This window comes from Nannospalax galili, unplaced genomic scaffold (assembly GCF_000622305.1).
Source record: "Nannospalax galili isolate Female #2095 unplaced genomic scaffold, S.galili_v1.0 scaffold318, whole genome shotgun sequence".
NCBI classification, from domain to species: Eukaryota; Metazoa; Chordata; class Mammalia; order Rodentia; family Spalacidae; genus Nannospalax; species Nannospalax galili.
The window spans coordinates 2,554,483-2,562,928 of NW_008341889.1; the positions used below are offsets into that span (position 1 = coordinate 2,554,483).

An 8,446-nucleotide genomic window follows, 5' to 3' on the forward strand; every position below is an offset into this window, starting at 1 on the left:
AGATCAAGGCCAGCCTGGTCTACATAGCCAGTTCCAAGTGAGCTGGGGCTCAGCAGTTAAGAACACTGGAGGCTCTTGCAGAGGACACAGGTTCAGTTCCCAGCACCCACATGATGGCTAACAACCACCCACAACTCCAGTTCTAGGAGATCTGTCGCCCTCTTTTGACCTCCATGGGCATTGCAAGACATGGGTACACTTACACACATGCAGCAGTACACTCATACACATAAAAGTTTTATCAAGTTATGTATATTTATTGCTGATATTTCTTTTTATAGCTGGTATTTATTTCTGAATAATAAAATTATATTTTTCATAAATTATGCCAATGAATCTGCCTTTATTTTCAAGGAAGCATAAATTTAAATTTAGAAATCCTTCTTGCAACTTCCTGGAATGTTTCTAAAACACGATTAGTAAAAAAAAATAAGCTTTTATAATTAATTATTCAGTTTTTAACTATTTTGGAAAGCAAACATTTTGTGAATAATGAGAGTTTCTCTTAAAATTAACTCATAAAATTTTAAACTAGTAATAACAATTTTAATAACTCCAAGGCATCTAAAATATTGACTATCCTAAAAGTAACCTATCTTAAATCTTTTTTTTCTTTGTTTGTTTGCTTTTAATATATTTTTTATTACAATGGTAACAACAAATGGTTCAAAGATGTTCTCTGATTACATCAAAGCAATGATTAGGACAAAGGTGGCAAACTAAAAGTCCAATGAATTAATATAATTAAATATGTACAGCTTTCCGGCCTTTTTCTTTTCCTTTTAGTTTTTTGAGACAGGGCCTTCCTGTACAGTCCAGACTGACCTAAAACTTGCTATATAAATCAGGCTGGTGTCTGCCTCTTGAGTGGAATTACAAGTACTTGCCATCATGCCTGGATAAGACATTTTTCTTCAGACAAACAGTGCTGGTTTGTATCCACTGAAATCCAGACAAGTTGGTGCCACCCTGGTACCAAATGGAAGCAAAATCTTAAAATTCCTGTGATCTTGAAGGTCTTGTCTAAATTTTAGAGGGCCTTTGTTTTTGTTTTAGTCACTAGATTTTTCAGGAAAAATCTGCTTTACATGAAAAATGTACCAAAGGGTCACTTGCAGTAATGAAATCCAAGTTTATTTCCTACCTTTTCCCAGTATTTGAACTTCTCAGGCGCAATATATTCTTCAACTTTAAGGTGGCGCTATGTTGGCTGCATATATTGTCCTAAAGTTAAACAGCCCACATCAGCTTCAAGACGTGCTCTCATTTGAGTAGATTTGCTCACAGGTCTCACAGAGGCCACATTATTGATGTTTTGGAAACTAGATGGGGCTGAGTCTTCTAGGCATGTTTCAGTACATGAAGAGATTGGTCAAAATTGGTCCGGGGATCCCTAACCTTCCTCTGTAATTCTGGAACTGTTTCTACTTTATATGAATGCATATTTACTCCTGACAGAGAAACTTCTCTACTGCTTTGATATCTCCTCAGAAATCAGGTGTGAGGCATTCCACAAAAATATTTTATTCTTTCCTTCAAGTATGGCACAGTCTTTGTGATGTGTATAGCTCCCCAGTCAGGGACACCATCTCAACCAACGTCCCTACAACATAATCCAAACCCCATTCTGCAACTGCTTTGGTGGTGTTGTAGGGCTCATTGGCATCCAACAGAGATGGATTCTTGCAGTCTTAAAAAAATCTACAATCTCTTGTACATGTGTCACCCATCAGCATGATTGTGGCTGTGGCTGTGGCATACACTCTACCTCCCCAACACTCTCCAGTGTTGGGACATTGCACTTCCTTATGTACTGCATGAAGACTTAAAATTCCCCAATGTATTTTTCAGTTTATTGTAATTTTCCCCCATGGGTAGCTCTGTCTTTAGCCATGGAGATAGTTACCCTTTCTCCTTTCTGGAGTTTTAAATTCCATTTATGTTCATCCCAGGTCTCTTGTCTCCAACCTCGTCAGTTACAATATCCTGAAGGTCTGGTCCATTTTGTCAAAATTCTTTTTTTTTTTTTTTAAATCTGGCAAGGACTTCAATGTTCTAACTGGGCTGTATACTTAACTCCCAAACACCGGGATTCCAGACTTCAGGTACCCCCTTTCCATCTAACTGGGACAAGGGGTCAAGGGACCATCAGTTCTCTGCCTCGGACAGATCCAAAGAAGTAACTCAAATCTTTTACCAAAAAAATTCTGTTAATAATAAACTCATTTGTTCATAAGTACAATATCACTAAGAAGAACTCTGAAAGTCCAAACACTGGGGGGATGATAAGCCCATGAAAGCAGTGAGAATTCAGGCATATTTCCCCTGAGGAGGCTAAGAAGCCAAGCTGGGTGTTTGACATATTCACATACAATACGGATAACATGTGCAATTTAGGACCAGTGACTGATAGTGAAAGGTGGCAGTCTACAACCCAGTCAGTGTGAACTAATGTTCAAAAATACAAAAAGAAGAAGGGGGGGAGGGAATTAGAGGGGGGAGATTGAAGATTCTACAAGGCCATATAATTGAACTTCCAAATTACAGGCATTTTAAATGTTACAGACCAGAGCCAAATTATAGTTTTGCTCTCCATTGTAAAGGCATTCATTTTCCATGACTATGTCTGACCTAACATCCCTGTGACTATCAAACCCTTTAAAGTATATTCTTAGCAAACCACTGGCTTCCACCAATCCACAATTAAGAATGTAACAAAATAACATCTGAAGTCTGGAACAGTTTCCTGCTTTGCTGTAAGCCACCTACCTGACGTTTCCACTGATGTGTTTTAAGTGTCTTTCTTTTTTCTGTGACTATAAAAACTTCATAAAACTGTTACCTGTTGGAACATGGTATTTGAGGTAAAGTGAATCTGTGTTCCCAGGCCATGGTCACTCATATTTAGCTTCAGAATAAATCGTGTCAGTAGTAGGTTTTTGTTGTTGTTGTTGTTTTGTTGGTTTTGGGGGGGGGGGTTGTTGTTGTTGTTTTGATGTTGTTTCTTTGCTTGTGTGGAAACCAGGCTTTGGTCAAAACCCAAACTCATTATAGTTTTCAAATAAGGGAATCAATTTAAAAAGAACACCTAACATTTAAAAGAATGTAAAATACACTAATAAAAGTGAAAAATTGAAAAGTAAAGATAAAATGGAGATGGAGTTACAATGTTAAACTGAGATTCTTTGAAAAGTCTAATTTCTATGACCATACTATCCTGAATGCACCTTTTCTTGTTTAAGACAAGGAATGCATTTTTAACCTTTAGTGAGTCTTATATAGAAGCAATAGACTTATCAACATTAATGATGCTGCTACTAATGAAATTATATAACCCTACAGATTCTACAAACATTTAAAAATTAAAGAGGATACTTATAGAAATAATTTGAAAATTGATATAAAATTGTTAATTATGCATGCAATTATCATAATAAGTAAACATTAAAAATGGCTTCAAAATTACTAAATATTAAAATTAGAAGCTATAGCCAGGTATGGTGGGAACATCTTTAATCCCAGTACTCAGAGGAAAGTGGAAGAAAGGGGAGAAAAGATGAATTCCTTTGTAAAAGAACTACTAAAACCTGGAAAACAGTATCTTTTTTTAAAGCTTTTATTTTACTTTTTTAATTGAGCTTTTAAAAGTTCATACAGTATTTCCCACTCACCTCTAGAATCCCTCCCCAGTCCATGCCTCCCTCCCTCCCCTCAGAGAACCCTGTACACTCTGCTTTCCATTCTGAGTCCTATTCATTCAGGTATTTGTGCCCAAATGTCCTTCAGTGTAAATGCATCCACTGGAGTCTAGTCAGCCTATCTAGTGATAATATGTAAATCATACTCTCCCTCACCCGGCAACAATCAGCCTCAACTAGTTCTCAATCTAGTGCTGACCTGCACTGATTTCTCACCTCCTCTTTGGGCCCTAGTGTAATTGAGCTAACATGGGTCCCACATTCAAGGTCATCGCTACCATAGGCTCACATGAGCAAGCCTCCAGTGGCCTGGAAGTCTCTACCTCCTTACTTTCATGAACCAGCCCTGGCTCTTACAATCTTTCTACCTCCTCTTCCAAAATGGTCCCTGAACCATGGGTGGGTGAGGGTCCATATGAGTCCCTCCTACACTCTACAATCTCTTATTCTCCAAAACTTAGCCAGTTGAGGCCTCCTGTGTGTACTGTACTCTGATGTACATGGAAGCCTCAATGGTGAGAGTTGAGGGGTGCATTATCCCTCTCTCTAGCCCTTATTCCTCTATGTTCCATGAGCCTTGGTTGTAGAGATTCGACTGTAGATGTGTCACCTAGTACTGGGCATCTCCCAGGCGTGTGTTCTCTATGCCTGACCAGATGTGCAACTCTGCAGTAGCTTCCACATGTTGCAATAAGATGCTTCTTTGATGAGTGCTGTACAACATATTTGTCACTCTAAAGCAGGTCTCTTCTATCTTGCACTGTGTTCTGAATGAATTTCGGGGGACTAGGAAACCTAGAGGGAAAAGTGATGCCTTAGAAACCCTATGAGAAATGCATATAGATTGTCTGAACATTAATGCATGTGTATACTTAGGAGCTGCTTGGAACAGTAGCCTTTTTGAGAATGCTATTGGCATAGTCACATGTACTCCAGGGATTTTCATGTAGGTACTTTGTTTACTTAATTTTCTCTTCTTGACTTCCTAGCCTAAATGACCATATATTATATAGCAGGTCTTAAAGATTCTTTTCTTGAAAATGACTTAAACTAAATTGAGATATCATGGAATCAACTTTGTGCAATTGAAGCACACTATATATACATATACTTAATGGAAAGGAAATAAGTAATAGTTTTTGGTTCCTGGTAGAAGTCTTCAGTACTGCATTATTGAGCAACAACTTTGTTATCCAGATTCTCTTCTCAGTGCATGGTTTTGCACCAGACTTGTGCTGTGCCTAGTAAAATGTCTGCTTCTTGCTTAGGAGTTCTACCAAGTTAGTAATTAGAAGAATAAGACTTGAGTGACTGGAGAAATAGCTCAGCAGTTAAGAACACTGGTTGCTCTTGCAGAAGACTGGGGTTCAATTCCTAGCACCCACATGGTGGCTCAAAACCATCTGTAACTCCAGTTCCAGAGGATGCCCTCCTGCAACCTCCATAAACATTGTACAACATGGATGCACTTACATATATACAGGGAATACATTCTTACACATCAATAGTAATAATAATAATAATTTTTAAATGTTTATTTAAATAAAGATTGAGACGAAGTTAGAGTAAATTTTACTAGTTGCATAATCTTGTGCCTAACTTCTTGACAATCCAACTCACTACGTTTTAAGGAGGTTGATGATGCATGATTCAGGTGGTTGGTGCCAGGTTTACAAACAGTAATAACATGAAAATTCAACTCAACATTTGGCATATCATTCAATAAATGCAAAATGGTAGTGGGACAAAATCAAAAATTATATAGAGGAAAAATAATTTTACATATTAAATTTAAGAATTTTCTTCAGATAAGAATACTATGCATCTGCTTTAATTCATAAGAGAGGTTTTCTTTTTTCTAGTGTACTCTGTGAGTTTTTGGTTTTGATCAGATGCTCTGTGTCTATCATAATGCACTCTATGAGAACCCAGTTCTTCAATTAGTCAAGAAGAATCAAGAGTCCTGAAAAGGAGGCTGGAGAGATGGCTTAGCTGTACTCTGTGGCCTCTTGTTCTTTGCATGTTAGCTAATTGTGGGTCTCTGTATAAATCACCATCTGCTATATAAGGAAACTTCTCTGCTGAGATTAAAGTGATAAATTCATCCTATGTGTAGAGGTTCCATTGAAAATGTGTCACTTAGGGTTACCCATCTTACAGATACTTATTCTCTGAGCTTTACCAGTTATGGAATTCTGTAATAGTCTCCATCTGTTGCAAAATAAAAGTCTTTCATGAGGTGTGAGAAGTACACTTCTCTGTAAATATGAAAATGCATATTTAGAATAAATTAAGATATGTTGGTCTAAGAACGTGGCAAAAGTAGGTTGTTGTCTAGGATCTCTGACCACTTTGGTCATGTGTATTTGCTTATGTTTACAGTATCACGCATGAGTTTGCAATTAGACAGCTGTTGATAACCCTCAAGGAAAAGGTACCATGACTGAACCAATAGCAATAGTTTGCTGGGCCAGTCATTGTTGTCTGTTGCTTCACATCTGGATAGGATCATTGACTGATTCTCCCTTGGCAACCTGTATTCTCTGATACCATGAGAGCTAGTCTTCAGGGAGGAGGCTTCCAGGTCAGTTCCAGTTTGATTGCTCCAAGTCCTGTGTCTGAAATGCATCCTGTCTTCAGCAATAAGGTCTTAACTTCAAGTTCTGGGTGGCAATAAGGGGCTGCAGCAATAATCTGCTATTTTGAGAGTCTTTTGGCTACCCTGACCAGTAACTTGAAGGTAAGTTTCTAGTGCCTGGAAATCTGTTTTTGTTGTTCTTGTTGTTGTTGTTGTTGTTGTTATATAGCCTCTAGTCATATATATCCACGAGTATATTTATTGTATGTGTATTTTTCAGTGAAACTTTGAACTAACACATTTCCCTATGGTTTTCATACCATCTATGCATTATTTGTCTGTCTTCTCACTTTCTTGTATCTATGTCTTCTCCCTCTCTATACCCTCCCCAGTTAAAATAACCCCCCTTTTCCCCATTTTCTCCTGTCTCCTACTATCTCCCTCTCCAAACCTTTTTCTTTTCATTTTTCCCCATGGTTCATTTCCATTTTCCTGGGTCCTACAGTTACATCAGGAGAATCAAGACTCCTGAGAAGGGGGCTGGAGACATGGTTCAGTGGTTAAGATCACTGACTGCTCTTGCAGAGGAAACAGGCTCAGTTTCCAGCACCCAAATGGTAGCTAACAACTGTCCATAATTCTGGTTCCAGGGAATCCAATGCCCTCTTCTGTATTCTGCAGGCATTGCACACTTGGGTACACTTACACAAATGCAGGCATAACACTAATACACATAAAATAAAAATAAATAATAAAAAATTTAAAAGACTCCTGAAGCTACCTACATAGTGAGTTTGAGGCCAGCTGGGGCTAAAGGAAACCCTGTCTGAAAACAAAATGATTCCTGAAAAACTTTTCTTATGTGGCAAAGGACTTTCTCATGGCTCAGAGGAATTGCCACCATAAAACTTCCAAGGCAACATTATGAAAACTTCCTCAGGATACAATAAATTAGAGAGCCCCCATTTCATCTCCTCATGCTGTGTTCTGAACAGCATGGCCTACTGTACACACTAAGCACTCTGTCCTCTAAGGATACTTAGCTCTGCCTTGCCACTGGCTGTAGCTACCACATCACATTTGCTCAAAGTCAAGTTATATCTCTTACATTTTCAGACTTGGAAATGGAATGTCAGTTGTTCAGTGCCAAAGGCATCACCTGAAACTGTCCTGTGGTTCAAGTATTTTCATTTCTTCCTGTTTTTCCGCTTTGAAATCAGTAAGGTCTTGTGCAATCAAAAAATAAATATGATCACTCAAAGGAATTAGTGGCTGGTATATTTAGAACCATCCCTTCATATGTGACTTGGCACACAGATTGTTTTTATCTTTCTCTGCATGTTACATAGCTCATCTAAATGAGAGGTCCAAATGTTTTCAAAGACAATACAACATACAGTTAAAAATGTGAGACAATGTTAAAAAGAGAAGCTTTCTGTTGAATTACCCATTACACCTACCCAACTTTTCATTGTACTAAGGCACATTAATGATATCATTGAGTTTTTCTTCATCTTTTTTTTTTTTTACATAGGGTTCTTTATTTCCTTTGGAGAAAGGGGGGTATGTACCACATCCTGCACTCATGTGGACATGGTTTCTGGGTATTGAACTCTTAATCATCAAGCTTGGCAGCAAGCACCAATACTCATTGTGCCATTGTACTACTCCTGATGGAACTGAGTTTTTTGTTGTTGTTGTTGTTGTTGAAAAAAATTTTATTGAATTTTTGTGTACTTCATACAGAACATCTTTTTTTAGTTTTTTTTTTTAATTAGAAGAAGCATTTCATTACAACAGCATTAACCTATTCAATAATATTTTCTGAGCTAGGGTACATCTCTTTCAAAATTGGCTGTACATTTTTAGGTTTACAGACAAGACATAAAATTAAATATTAAATGAGCGTTTAAAAAAGATCTCCACTTCGTTGTTAAAATACACAGTTTCATACAGAAAGATTCATTTTAAGGCAATTGACATTGAGACGTTTTGACATGCATTTCTAATCTCTATATATATGACTTATGACTATCACAGTCGCCCACCTTCTGAGCTCCTCAGCATCTGAGCATGAATACAAACTCGTCAGACAGACAGCCTTCCTCTCCCACTAGAGGCTCCATACTCTGCCATCCCTGTCACTGTCCACTGTGTTGTCAGCACCCTC

General features: G+C 37.8%; 1 pseudogene; it reads right to left on the reverse strand.

Moving 5' to 3' along the window:
* Positions 1 to 1,108: 1,108 nt before the first annotated feature.
* On the reverse strand, positions 1,109 to 2,120 carry LOC103737881 (annotated as a pseudogene).
* Between the last annotated feature and the right edge of the window lie 6,326 nt (positions 2,121 to 8,446).